The sequence below is a fragment of the Dasypus novemcinctus genome, chromosome 14, assembly GCF_030445035.2.
Source record: "Dasypus novemcinctus isolate mDasNov1 chromosome 14, mDasNov1.1.hap2, whole genome shotgun sequence".
Lineage (NCBI taxonomy): Eukaryota > Metazoa > Chordata > Mammalia > Cingulata > Dasypodidae > Dasypus > Dasypus novemcinctus.
The window spans coordinates 43,006,535-43,021,074 of NC_080686.1; the positions used below are offsets into that span (position 1 = coordinate 43,006,535).

The 14,540-nt window shown below is 44.5% G+C and overlaps 1 long non-coding RNA gene across 2 annotated transcripts; it reads right to left on the reverse strand.

Moving 5' to 3' along the window:
- Positions 1 to 5,548: 5,548 nt before the first annotated feature.
- LOC131273356 (uncharacterized) lies at positions 5,549 to 9,275 on the reverse strand. 2 transcript variants are annotated; one of them, XR_011645587.1, is made up of 6 exons: positions 9,114 to 9,275; positions 8,417 to 8,490; positions 7,524 to 7,650; positions 6,397 to 6,766; positions 6,154 to 6,260; positions 5,549 to 5,684 (listed from the first exon to the last, which is right to left on the reverse strand). It is a non-coding gene; the product is annotated as an uncharacterized lncRNA (long non-coding RNA). The 2 variants fall into 2 exon arrangements; XR_011645586.1 differs by having other exon boundaries at positions 6,154 to 6,766.
- Between the last annotated feature and the right edge of the window lie 5,265 nt (positions 9,276 to 14,540).

Sequence of the window (14,540 nt, forward strand, 5' to 3'; positions counted from 1 at the left end):
TGCCTTGCGCACTTAAGCCATTTGGGGGTTTTATTTCCTTTCCTTCAGCACTAATGTTCTATCTCCTCGCCCTGTGAGAGCTCTTTTGTTCGGTGCTGTTTCCCCATCAAGGGGGACAGCACTTGGCATATAGCCACTGCTCAAAAATATTGTTGAATGAGTGAAAGTGAAATTAATGCATCTGTAAAGCACATAATAGAGGCTCAACGACGGTTCAGGTTCAGGTTTGCCTCCGCCTCTGTAGTAGAAATGTGTAGTGCAGACCTAGGCTCCAGCACTGTCCAAGTCGGGGCATGGCATTCCGAAGTCCCCCTGTTCAGGTCAAGCTTATATTTCCTAGATTCTTTAACATCTTGCAAAGATTTTCTGAGCTATCACCATGGTTCATGGTCAGTGGTTGGTAGGTGGGCTTTCTTGTCTTAGGTCCAATCCTGAGCAGTTTTGCCCCCACCCCTATAATTCTGGAAGAGATTCTCGGGTTGTGGTGATGGTCATTCAATAGGTGGCACTCTTTCCCAGAACACTGTCATTCTTCACAACCCTGATTTTATTACTGATAAATCATTAGACCACAGTTAGATGATTAGCAGAGTAACAGCTACAGAATAGTCCTGCTGATTATTTTGCAACTTTTCTTTGGCTCTGGTACACCATATCTCACACCCTAATCTTGTTTTCTTACCTTGTTTAGAACTTAACCAAAGTTCTAGCCACTTTGAAATTAAGGAAGGCACTTTGGCCTCTTCCTAGGAGAAAGGGGGGACAGAAGGGAGACCTTCATGCTGTTCTGTGCTTGACGCCTGGTTTTGATTATTTTTCCATTCATTAACTCACTTGCTCATTTATGCACTAAACATTTACTATTGGCTACACCTTTAGTGGTGAGAAGAGCACACTCCGGTGGGGCCAGGCTGCCTGGGCTTAAAACTTGGCTCTGCTATTTATTGACCTCGGGCAAATTTTATAACTGCTCAATGCTCTGTTTCCCCCATCTGTAAAATGTGGATGACAAAAGTGTTTATCTCATAGGGTTAGTTTGAGGGCTGAATTATTTTTTGCAAAGTACTAAAACTGGCACCTGGCACACAGAAAATGTTAAATGAGGGTTTGTTAAATAAAAATTAGGCATCTAGCACTTTGCTAATGACTTAACTTCCAAAAGGACATGGTAGTGTTTTGTTTTGTTTTTCTTCAAAATTTAATACATTGCATATTTCTCCCATTTTAACATCTATAAAATTGGAATGGGATACCATAATTTAATTGGAAACCAATTTTCTTTCTTAGTGATATATAAAAGAGCTAATTATCTTAAAACAGGTAGCATATTGAGTACAGAGTTACTGTTTGGGGTAAGGGAACAGTTTTGGAAATGTATGGTGGTAATAGTAGTGCAGTATTGTAAATATGCTTAACACCACTGAATTGTATACTTGAAAGTAGTTAAAATGGGAAATGTTATGCTGTATATATGTTGCCACAATAAAAAAAATTAAATTATCATTAAAAAAATTTCATGGCTTAGGGTTACCTTTATGGTATTTGTAACTGTCTTGTAAGTTTGAAAGTATTTTTTTTTAAAGTTAAAAAAACAAAAAAATTGAAGATGTTGTGTTTGATGAACTCCCTTTTGCTGGCCCCTTTCTCTCAGGTTACATGTGTGCTCAAGTTTTCCCAGTTTAAAATGAGGAAAGAAAGAAATAGAGGGAAAGGAAGGAAGAAATGTAGGGAAGAAGGAAGAAGGAAAAGTTCCTGCCCAGCTTTTCTTCTCAGAGCATCATTTGCATCTCTGCAGGGCACAGCCTGGAATGGAATGAGGAGGAAAAGCATCCCCAGATGGTCTAGTTTAGCTTGTGGGCTCCAGGAAAGCCAGTCTCTATCTATCTTCATTCCCATCTCACCTAGAGTTGGCACACAGCCCCATCAGTGGTTGACCCTTATCCATGAAGAGATGCTGGGAAGGAAAGAGGCTTCTAAAATGAAACTTGGGCTTAGTCCTGTGATTGTGCCCTGGAAAAGGCCAGGCTTGAATTGAGGGTTGGACGGCCTTTCCGGAAAGCATCTTTTTAAATCCTCTGTTCAGAGTTTACAACCAAAGGAACTGGCCTGATCTCCACAGGAGTGACCAAAGTCACTAACCAGATAACGTCTCTGAACGTACAACTTTCTCAAGTTCCATATGGCCATCAGCTCTCTGTGAGGGCTCCAGGAATAGAATGCCACATTTCAGTATTTGCTGTGCTATTTTATGCCTTTAATTTAGATTCTTTTTCTGTGTAATCTATTTTTTTTTAAGATTTATTTTATTTATTTCTCTCCCCTTTCTCCCTTTGTTTGCTTTCTGTGTCCTTTTGCTGTGTGTTCTTCTGCGTCCGCTTGCATCATCAGGCAGCACTGGGAATCTGTGTCTCTTTTATTGTTGTTGTGTCATCTTGCTGCATCAGCTCTCCATGTGTCCGGTGCCACTCCTGGGTGTGTTGCACTTTTTATATGCGGGGTGGCTCTTCTCATAGGGTGCACACCTTGCACGTGGTGCACCCCTACGCGAGGGTGCCCCTGCATAGCATGGCACGCCTTGCACGGCAGCACTGCACATGCGCCAGCTCCACACGGGTCAGAAGGCCTTGGGGATCAAACCCTGGACCCTCCATATTGTAGACGGACGCTCTATCAGTTGAGCCATGTCCGCTTCCCTCTGTGCAATCTATTGAATATATGCAACCCACCCATCCTCTCCTAAAGCTCCACTGAACCTCCCCTTTCTTCCACGGCTCTACTTGGAGATGCACACAGTACTTCCATACTCTTCCAAGCACCCAGATGATCTTCCTCAGACTCTTGCATTCCCAAGCTGCCCTGTGTTGTTTGTGATGTGTCTAACACCCTTCCATCCATTCATTTTAGGACCCTTCCTGGCCTACTCCATTTATCCTGAAATACTCGGACTTTCTGCCCACCCGGAATATGTTAATTGCTCTTCCCCATCCTTGCATTATTCCTTCACTGAATGGTTATTAGGTTCCTCTGTACAATGCTGAGCATACAACGATGAATAAGACCAGTCCTCGTCCTGCAGAATGCATGGTTAGTTCTATTCACATACCTTCCCACATGTTGTCTGATCTATGCCTTTAAACAGCCATTGAGATGAACATCTACCAGTCTTCTTTTATAGATGAAGAAACTGAGGAGCAGAGGGGTTCAAAGACTTTCTTAAGAGAAATGGCAGAGCCAGGATATCCAGCATGCCATGAGTGGGAAGTAGATGGTGGTGCTTATAAACTAATTGGCTCACTCCCTCTTCTAGCAGCACTGTTCATCTTTCAAATACCATTGCCTCACTGAATTTCCTAATTATTAGGAAGCAGATGTGGCTCAACTGATAGAGTGCCTGCCTACCATATGGAGGGTCCAGGGTTTGATCCCCAGCCTCCTGACCCATGTGATAAGCTGGCCACGCACAGTGTTGCTGTGCTCAAGGAGTGCCATGCCACTCAGGGGCACCCCCACGTAGGGTGCCCCACGCACAAGGAGTGCGCCCCGCAAGGAGAGCTGCCCAGCATGAAAAAAGCGCAGCCCGCCCAGGAGTGGCACCACACACACGAAGAGCTGATGCAGCAAGATGACGCAACAAAGAGAAACACAGTTTCCTGGTGCTGCCTGACAATGCAAGCGGACACAGAAGAACACACAGTGAATGGACACAGAGAGCAGACCACAGGGAGAAGGGGAGAGAAATAAATAAAATAAATCTTAAAAAAAAAAATCCTAATTATTCACTACTGAGCTCAAATTTTACCCAATTCCTGATCCACCAAGTCTGCTGTCAAGGGGCCTATAGTCCTATGCTTCAGCTGCCTTGTTCCCCCTACACCTATTCCAGAAGTTTCTGTCTAAAATAAAATAATTACGGCTCCTGGCCTTCCCCAAGCTGTAACAATCGCCATTAACTTTGAGATGTCACTTGCACATATCAGAGAAGAAACTAGCACTTAGTAGCTGAGCCAGTGCTTGCTTCATCACCTCACTCTTCTTTTTTGCCCCAGGTATGTGCAGCTGGGGGTTGGGAGGGTCAGTCCATCAATACCCACTGAGTTGCAAATACGGTGCTAGGCTCCGGAGTTCACCTTGAACTCACCTTACAGTATAGCTGGAAGGTTGTTAATACCAAATAGTCTTCGAGCAGGAAATTAAATTGAGGCCTTATATCATGTGCCCATGCGTTTTAAAAGAGGAGCAAGCATGAGTGAGTGGTAATGTTTCTATTTATTTTTCTATTTTTATAGTTCGGATCCTGTCCAAGCTTGAGGTCTGGGTGACAACACCTTCGGTGGTAGGAGAGGGCACAGGGTCACAGCTGAAGGCTCGGCTCACTGTTGCAGGGGTGGAGGAGACTGGGAACCTCAAACAGACATGGGGCCAAGCCAGGGGCTGGCCTCCCCTCCAGGGAGTGTCTGCTGAGTCATGGTTCCCTGCCCCACCGCGCGCCCCACGGGGTGGTGTGGGTGAGGGAGGGGAGGTGGGGGCGGGGTGGGGGGTGGTGTGGGTGAGGGAGGGGAGGTGGGGGCGGGGTGGGGGGTGGTGTGGGTGAGGGAGGGGAGGTGGGGGCGGGGTGGGGGTGGAGTGGGTGTGGGTGAGGGAGGGGAGGTGGGCACGGAGACAAGAGGCTGGCCTTAGAGTTCTAAAAGCGCTGCAGGAGCTTATCTTTCTACAGTGCTGGCTCTGAGCAGAATCAAGGGTGGGAGTGGAGGTCACGATTTTTAAAAACATATCCTCAAGTCTTCCTGCAGTCCTGAGGAGGAGGCTGCAGAACGGGAGGCCGCCTGGACTTCCGCCCCGGCGCTCGGCGCGCTTTCCCGGGACGTGGGCTTGGCGCCTGCCTCAGAAGGAGCGGGTTCCTCGCCCGCCCTTTCTCCTCGTCCTCGCCGTCCCGCTGCTTCTGTCCAGTCATAAACAGGAGTAACCTTGGAGAAGTCTTTCACTCTGTGCAGCCTGGCTTTCCTCATCATAAAATGTGGATAAAAATATTGCCCAACTGTAAGGCGGTTCCGAGGGCGGAGGGAAGTAGCACATCTCTTGGTAAATCGCAAGATTCTACACAAAGGTTCATTGTTTCTAACTGTAGTTAGGTATTTTTATGTTGGAGTTTGAAGACTTCTCCTTCAAAACTCTCTCCGAACATTGTGTTTGAAAGGCACAGTACGTCGCCCATGGTAGGGTTGGTTTTTGTTTGCTGCTTCTTCACTGGGGATTGAAGCCAGGACCTCGCACATGGGAAGCAGGCGCTCAACCACTGAGCTACGTGCACTCCCTCCACAGCAGGGTTTTAATACATGAAAACTGTGACTCCTACTGGGGCCAGAGCATTAAAGGAATAGTTCGGTGATGCTGATTATTTCTCTTTATCTCCAGTAAAGAAATGCTAGCCGCTAGTGGAGACAGAAAAAAAAAAAAAGCCTCCAAATAAGGCAGAGGAAGGTGGGGTGAGGGTCCACCCACAGCGCTCCCCCATTCTCAGCTTCTTCCCCCCCCCCCCCCCACTCCCTGCTCTCAGATCACAAACCAACTCTCAAGATAACATACCATAAAAGCACACTGAGATGAAAATGGCTGATACGGCAAAGAGTCGTAAAACCATAGCTCTAGAGTCAGCCGTGGAGGGAACTAGTCTAACGCTGCTGTTTCTACAGAGGGGCCAGCAGGATCATGTGAGATGTGGGACCCCCACCTGGGCTTTACATTTTTAACAGACAACGAAGAACTAGATACGAGTAGTGTTTAGGATTTGGGGGTTGTGGGCTGGAGAGAATGGGGGTGAGAAGGGAGTGGCCCCCGCTCCCCCACCATCCCTCCCTCCCCGCTGGCGCTGAGATCTTATCCGCCCCAGGGCGAGCACGTGTCTAGTCTCCACAGAAATGCAATACTTCATTTTCTCTGCCCTCCTACCCTCCTTTAGAACACACAGCATTGTGTTCAAGTTTAAGCAATAACTCAGTTTAAAGATAGCTCTAATTCCTCTCCCTCCCAGAAACTCAATACATTTCAAGACTTTGCCCAAGTATGCATGTTTTTGAGCCTTTCTTCCTTTTTTGGGCCCCAGGGGTGGCCTGACAGACAACTATCCCAGCTCCTGTCCCCAAACTTCCACATCACCTGCCTGTCGCCTCTCGCAGACTGAGGCCCCTGTGGAGACAGGCTGGATGTCTTCTTGGTGTTTGCAGCTCAGGGCACAGCCCCACCCAACCTGGGTGCTCAGTCCTCTAGAATGAGAGATGGGGGGGGATTAGTGGGGGGGAGCAGCAACCATTAGCAACCCTGAGTTTACTATTGAGACTTGGTGTGTGGCAAGTCCTTTAGAAACAAAAAATACATGACAAAAAAAACATGTTTTCTTACCCTGATTTGGAAGAAAAACATCGTCTTCAGCCGCCAGCAGCAAAAATGTTTCCCTCCCACAGAACCAGCGTAATTGGTTCAGCAAGTATTCTAGGGGTGTTGCTCACATACCGGGTACAGGGTAAGTCCTCAGAAGGAAGTTGCCTTCTTCAGGCAACTCCTTTCCCGTTCGTGGTCACTTTTAGACAATCCGCCCTTCCCTTTCCTCCCTACCTGAGTGATGAACTCAGAATGGCATTTATGACTCTAGAGACCAGGCAAGGGAAACCTTCATTCTCCATCTTTCCAGAAAGACTGAGGAGACGACCATCTCCTCCTGTCCGCCTGGAACTGCCTGGTGACACGGTGTTCCGAGGTTGTCCCGCGTGCCCTGGAGAGGATCAGAGGAGAGAATGGCTAAGTACCGGGGCCATGGCTGCTCAGTGGCCTCTGGCCCCGTGTGCTCCCGCCTCTGCCACTCTGTGGCTCCATCCCTGACCCTGCACCCTCTCCAACCTGTTGCAAACCAATTTACTTAAGAGTTCCCAAAATAGAAAGACAGAAGCGAAAGACCAAAGGAATCCTTGCGCTGGCATTACTTGGTTCAGGTGAGGTCAGGGGGAGTAAGTAGCCACCTCTGAGGTATGATTTAGGCAGCAAAGAAAGGCCTCTGCTTAAAAATAAATTCCACATGAATTCCTGAACCGTTGGTGACTAATTCATCCTTTTATTCACCAAACAAATATTTTTCTAACACCCTACCATACAATCAAATAAAAAATGGGTGTCTGTCCTTAAGCTGATCAAGGACATAGCAGAAAATACTGGTGCAAATAAAATTTACCGAATTCAAGGTAAAGCTCCCAGAATCATGGCAAGAGACCTGGCTTTGGAGCATGCGTTATTCAAGAGTCCAGCCGTCCAAAACCCAGCCGACCACCCTGTACAAGTTACTTACCCTGTACAAGTTACTTACCGTGTCAGAACCCGTTTTCTCACATGTCAAACAGCAGTGATGAGAACCATAGCCTACCCCTTGTTGTGAGAATTATATGAAACGCATATGGGACACCCTGGAAAGTACTAAGAGCTTCTAGTAGAAGTGAGCACAGTGGTATGGGAGCACAAAGGAAGTAATGGTTTTTTACCTAGAGGTACGGAGGAAGGCTTCCTAGAGGAGTCAGCATCTGGTACGGGTCTTAAGGGACAAGTGGGAATGGGCCACGCAGAATAAACAGGAGGTACACATCAGGCAAAGGAAACAGCATGGACAAGCTATTGAAAGAAAAAATAGCATTACTTATTCTTAGAACTTGAGAAGCTCAGTCCTGAAATTATGGGAAATGTCGGAGTGTGTGGGAGAGTTCATCCACTTGCTATTCCCTTTCCCTGCATAGCCTTATGGCTCACTCTTTCACCTTCTGTAAGACTTTGCTCCAAGGACACCTCAAGGGAGTGTCCCCTAACCTTCCTTTGTCAAATTGCAAGGCTGCTCCCCGCACTCTCCTTTTCCCTTTCTTTTTCTCCAAAGTACTTTTGCCAAATATAATACAGTTAATATAATGTAATAGAAAGCATATAAATTTACTTATTTAATTTATTGTCCTTTTCAGCACCCTCCTCTTTCCATTCTAAATACACAGAATGGAAGTCCATGAGGAGAGGGATCTTTGTTCTTTTCACAGACAACCCCAGTGCCTTATACAATGTCTGACCCAGAAGAAAACAGACAAGATGAGAGGTTCACTGAATTCATCAACACATAGTTGTTGGGTGCCTGCTGAACACCACGTGCTGGGCTTGTCCTGCGCCAATGAGGGTGAACAAGAGGAACAAGATGGAGTCTTTGGCCTTGAGGAGTCTGCGGTGTGAATGTTGGGCCCTGTGAAGAGGTCTTTCCCGGAGCCATTCTGTGAAGGGTTTTGAGAGTTCACCCACTGAGGAGCTTTGCCTGTTTCCTTTGTCCTTTTTTGCCCACTCTCTAGGACTTTGAAAACAAAAATACTTTTGGGGTTGAGCCCACATTTAGTCAGTCTCTTACCTCGGTGTGACTAAGTTTAATGTGACTGGTGCTGGGAGGGGTGACTTTGGGAATCCAAGGAGAAGGCCAGGTGCCTGGAGGGAGAAGATGTTGAAAGGAAAGGGTGGGGGTTCAGGAATGGATGTGCCCAGAGACAAGTAGTCTCTTTCACAATTTGGCCTGGGGCTGTTCCTGTGATTGGGTGTCACAGCCAAGAATGTCCCCAGAATTCCAAGTCATTTCTAGATTCCATTTTCTTGTCCTGGGTTCAGAAACTTTCAATAAAGTAAGGATAAGATCTGGAAGAGAAGGAGCTTTAAGTAAGTATCTTTGCTTTTGTGTTTGAAGTGAGGGGAAAGAGGATCAAACTTTCCTTTGCTCTCTAATTTTTGCTTTAGAAAATATCACAAAACATATAAATGCATAACTATAATAACATAACAACACCCACTGACCAGTTACATATCTATTTAACTAGTTTTTACAAAATATAAAACAATGTGCTTTATTTGCCTTTTTTTTTTTTTAACATTTAAAGTGGCAATACTTAAACAACTAAAGAACAGATAGCACAAAGAAAAATTTAAAAGACAAGCCACAAACCACAAGGAGATATTTGCAATGCTTGTAACGGACAAAAGAATTACTATCCAGAATCCAAAAATAGCTCTACAGATCAATAGGCAAAAGACGAACCCTTCTGGGTTTTTTTTATTACCTGCAAATGTGGGTCAGCCTCACTGAGCTTTCCCCTCCTCTTCTCTCTTCTCTTTTCTTCTCTCTACCACTTGCTACAGAAGTTGGCCTTTAGAGGGTTGGGAGGATCATGGACAGGGCAAATAAGTTTGAGGAGAAAGACCCCGATTCTTTTCTCCCTCTTTGTGCCCTCATTCCTCTTCTAAGCAAAGCTCAAGCAAGATGAGACATGTTGCTACAGAGAACTTAAATACCTTTTCTTTTTCCTTGTCTCCCACATTTCTCTAACAGGAAAAAAAATAATGCTGGTTTATCCCTTATGTGACCATGTGGATGAGAAGGGGGGCTAATAGTTATTGTAATCTCCTTTAACTTACTCACAAGGTAGGTGCTAATATTTCCATTTTACTGGTAAGAACACCAAGCCCAAAAGGAGTAGATGACTTTTGAAGTTCACACAGGTGGCAAGTAGCAGAAATAACATTTGAACCCAGGACTTTATGATTCCAGAGCTCATGGTTTTTCCTCTAAACTGGACTTCTAAGAACATCATGACTGCATCCTCATTTCTGACTTCAAGAACTATCTGACGGGGCTCCTGAGGGCTCTAGAAATACCCAGAACTATAAGTAGGGCAGACGGTTCAGGAATTCAGCTCCCTGTCAGTGGGCCTTACTCTTATCATTGATGTAAAGGCAGTGACTATCAGAGGTTCTGAGGGATGGGAGAGGGAAGAATAGGTGTAATATGGGGGCATTTTCGGGACATTGGAATTGTCCTGTATGACATTGCAGTGATGGATACAGGCCATGATAGATTTTGTCATAACTTACAAAATTGTGCAGGACAAAGTGTAAACTGCGATGTAAACTGTTGTCCATAGTTAGTAGCAAAGCAGTATGTGTTCATCAGTGGTAACAAACGCGCCACACTAATGAAGGATGTTGTTAATGCCGGAACGTGTGGGAAGGGGAGGGAGAGGGGCATATGAGAATCCCCTATATTTTTTATGAAACATTTTTGTAAACTAAAACTTCTTTTTGGGAAGTGGATTTGGCCCAAGGGATAGGGCATCCACCTACCACATGGGAGGTCCAAGGTTCAAACCCTGTGTGGTGAGCTGGCCCACGTGCAGTGCTGATCTGCGCAAGGAGTGCCCTGCCAAACGGGTGTTCCCCACGTAGGGGAGCCCCACGCTCAAGGAGTGCGCCCCGTGAGGAGAGCCGCCCAGTGCGAAAAAAAACGCAGCCTGCCCAGGAATGGCGCGCACACACAGAGAGCTGATGCATCAAGATTACGCAACAAAACGAGACACAGATTCCGGGTGCCACTGACAAGAATACAAGTGGACGCAGAGAGTAGACAACTGGGGGGGGGGGGGGGGGAGGGAAGAGAAATAAATGAAAAATAAATCTTAAAAAAAAAGCTTTTTTAAAAAAAATAATTATAAATATATAAAAAGAAGTATCTGACAAATTAACACAACTATGAACAAGCGAGGTGCTGTGACAGAGTCCTGTGCTGGGAAGAACCGACAAGGCTGGACCCTGGAACAGAACCCAACTTTCTTCCTGTGAAGAGCAACAAAAGAAATGGAACCAGAAAAGGGCAGTGGGAATTAACTGGACTTTGGGAAAGTACCATTTCTAACTGAGAGGGACAGAAAAATCTGTTCCTTTCTTTTCTGGCATTGTGCATATAAACCCTTTCATGCAGTGGGCATGTAAGAGCAGCTTTTGGAGTTTCACAGACTGGGCTGTGAATCTGGCTCTGCTCCTTCACTGCTGCTGGATCTTAGGCAGTTCCCTCACTCTCTGTAAACCTGGGTTTCCTCTTATTCGCAAAGTAGGACTAATACCTAAGCACCAGGGTTTTTGAAAGGATTAAATGAGATAATGTCTATAAAGTGCCTAATTCAGGCCTGGCATTTAGTAATTGCTCAATAAAGATGAGCTATTCTTATTTTATTATTATTATAGTATTAACATTTGGCAGATAGGGATTATGAGACACAGAGTTTTTCATACATTTATTCAGCAGCTAGTTGTTGAACACTAGCTGTGTCACAGATACCATTTTAGGCCATGGGAAAACATCAGTCAATAGAGCAGACAAAACTTCTGGCTCTTGGAGCTGTATTCCAGAGTATGAGGGCAGACAATGAGCAAAATAAGTAAATTGTATGGTATATTGAAATGAGACATGTGTCCTGAGGGGAAAAAAAAATAAAAAGAGATGTAGGTGATTGTCTAAGTCATCTCTGTGGAGGTCAAGTAGGCCAAGCAGATGTTCCAGAGAGCATGATTCATACCCAGTAACAGAGCTGACTTGGGCTGCATCTTAATGCAGAATTACCCAAGCCCAGAAGGAGTATATGAACAGAATGAACAGATGTTATTCTGCTCTGGTTTAGTGATAGGGCCTTGTGATGTGAGAGATGTAACAGAAGCCATTTCGATTGCAGGGGAAGCAGCTCAGCTCCAATAAACCTGTCCAAATGAAAAAAAACACTGTGGACACTATTCTAATATGAACTGTTGCCAATCACTGCTGACCTGGGAGTAGATTTGGCTGGAAACTCATGCTGCTCTTGGATCCTGACTTTTTAAAAATAGTAGATTGTGCTTTCTTATGATTTTGGTATCCCAAATATACCAATCTCTTCACCCACTGTTAGCTAAATGCTCCCTTAAAATTTTGAGACATTCCTTCCAGATAAATGGTTTTGTTTTCAGTTTTATATGCAACAAGGGTAGCATTCAGTGACCAAGTAGCTGACTGCATTACTTTTTTTAAATTTTATAATACCAAGCTACAAATATAACTGATGGCATTTTTTTCTATTGATGATTGAGGAGAAAAACATCCAATAACTTAAAAATTCTGAGAAAAGAATCAATCATTAGGAAGCAAATGTGGCTTAAGCAACTGGGCTCCTGTCTACCGTATTGAAGGTCCAAGGTTCCATTCCCGGGCCTCCTGGTGAAGGTGGACTGGAGTGCTGCCCCATGCAGGAGTGCTGGCCCACATGGAGAGCTGGCACAGCAAGATGATGCAACAGAAAGAGACACAGAGGAGAGACAATAAGAGACGCAGCAGACCAGGGAGCTGAGATTGGCGCAAGAGATTCAGTGCCTCTCTCCCACTCTAGAAGGTCCCAGGATCCGTTCCTGGTGCTGCCTAAAGAGAAGACAAGCAGACACAGAAGAACATATAGCAAATGGACACAGAGAGCAGATAGTGAGAACAAAACAATGGGGGTGGGGGAGGCGGAGTAAATCTTAATAAAAAAAAGAAATTCTATGTTGGAAGGGACCTTTAACATCCCATAAACTCAAGTTTTTTTCCAAAATGTGATGTGAACTGTACAGACTGCCTGGCTTGACTGTGAATCTGTAGACCAGAGCTACATTTTTCTGGGAATTATAGATTGATGGAGGTTGATATTCAAAAGAAGTGGTTATCAATAACACAATACACACATTATGTTCCACTCTACCACCCTGATCGGGCATGCCGCATTCATTTTTTTTCACTGAAATTTTATTAGTTAAGACTGATTTTAAAAAAATAAAAATTTATGTATTAAATGTATTCTAAATATATTTGAATATATCTAGAAGAAAGGTATTCATGAAACCTATTAATAAATGCTAACCTGGACATATATTTACAGCATTGTAAGCAGCAGCCACGTTTTAAAAATTATACCACTAGCCCCATTCCAATCAAGATGGCAGAGTGAGATGCCTCAGAGCTCTGTCCCCAAACAGAAGCTTTGAAATACCAGCAAGAACTGCAGAAACATCTTTCAAAAAGCTCCAGAAAACAGTTAAAGGAGTGCAGTAACAGGGTGAGAGTCAAATCAAGAAAAAGGCCACTTAAAACTGTCAGGATCTTGTGGCACCCCAGCTGGCCTCACTAGCCCAGCACAGAGCTGGCCTGTGCTCCCACTACAGATTCCTGATTCTGATTCTTGAGGGAGCAGAGTAACCCTCGTGCACATACTGGGAGCATGCAGGTCTGGCTCAATCTGTCTAGTGGTAGCCTGAGGCACTCACTGTTCCAGAACTTGTCCTGCGTGTAGATGGTGGCTCACCAAGCTCTCCTACGCAGCACTGTGGGAGAGCAGGCAAGTTTTCCTGCCTGGGGCAAGGGATTGCTGGCTCTGGAACACATAGTGGGGTCCCAGGACTGAGAGGAAAATGTTTCCTATGGAAGAGAGGCATTCGTATCTGAGAACACAGAGGAATTCCTAGGGCCAAAGGCACATGCCCAAGACAAGAGACATTTGTAGAAAGGATCAGGAAGGTCCCTGTACTTTGACTGGATCTGTTCTCCAAACTTATTGTATGGATAAGCCATGAAGGTGAGCTCTCACACAGATCAATCTGAAAAGACTGGTAAAGGTGTTTTCTTTTTTTTCCTCCTCCTCCTCCCTCTCTTCCTCTTTTTCCTCCTCCTCCTCCTCCTTCAGCTCCTGAAATTCAAGAACTCAAGGAAAGCTCTGCCATGACACTAGCTGGATATAAGCTTAAGGAAGAAATGCCCTCAGAGTCTAAATTCAAGTGATAACACACTGAAATATCAAAATGCCCTGGTTTTGACAAAAGATTACAAACATACAAAGAAACAGATAGTGATGACCCTGGCAAAGAAGCCATCAATGAGGAGGACCATACCCAGGACATTCCAGACAAAAACTTGTAAAAAATTGTCCTAAGCAAAGAGTTACAGGAAAACATGAACAAAGACCTAAGGGAAATCAGGAAAATGATAGGTGAACAGAAAAAGAATATCAATAGAGAGATGGGAATATGAAAAGGAGCCAAACAGCTGAAGCCCACTGTCAAAGGCCAAAGACAGAGAATTCTAAAAACCACAAGAGAGAAGCAATGTGTCACATAGAAGGGCACTTCAATAAGGGTAAGTGCTGGTTTTTTATCAGAAACCATGGGAGAGGAAGACAGTAGGAAGACATATTTAAAGTGCTGAAAGAAAAAAAAAAAGCCATCCAAGAATTCTATATCTTTCAAATATGGATTTATCAAAACTATCTTTCAAAAATGAGGGAGGAATTCAGAAACTCCCTGATAAACAAAAGTTGAGGGAGTTCATCACCACTACACCAGCCTGACAAGAAATGCTAAGGAGTTCTGCAGATTGAAAGCAAAGGACACCAAACAACTGACTGAAGCCACATGAAGAAATAAATATCTCCAGTGAAGATAATGACATGGGTCAATTTAAATACCAGTACTGTTGAATTTTGATTTGTAACTGTACTTTTTTTACTTCCTACATGATCTAAAAGGCAAGTGCATAAAATGTAATAATAAATCAATAATTTTGGACTGATCATATATACGCATGTAATTTGTGACAAAAACTACATAAAGGTGGGGAGGTGGAATTGTATAGGAACATAGTTTATGCATACTTATTAAAG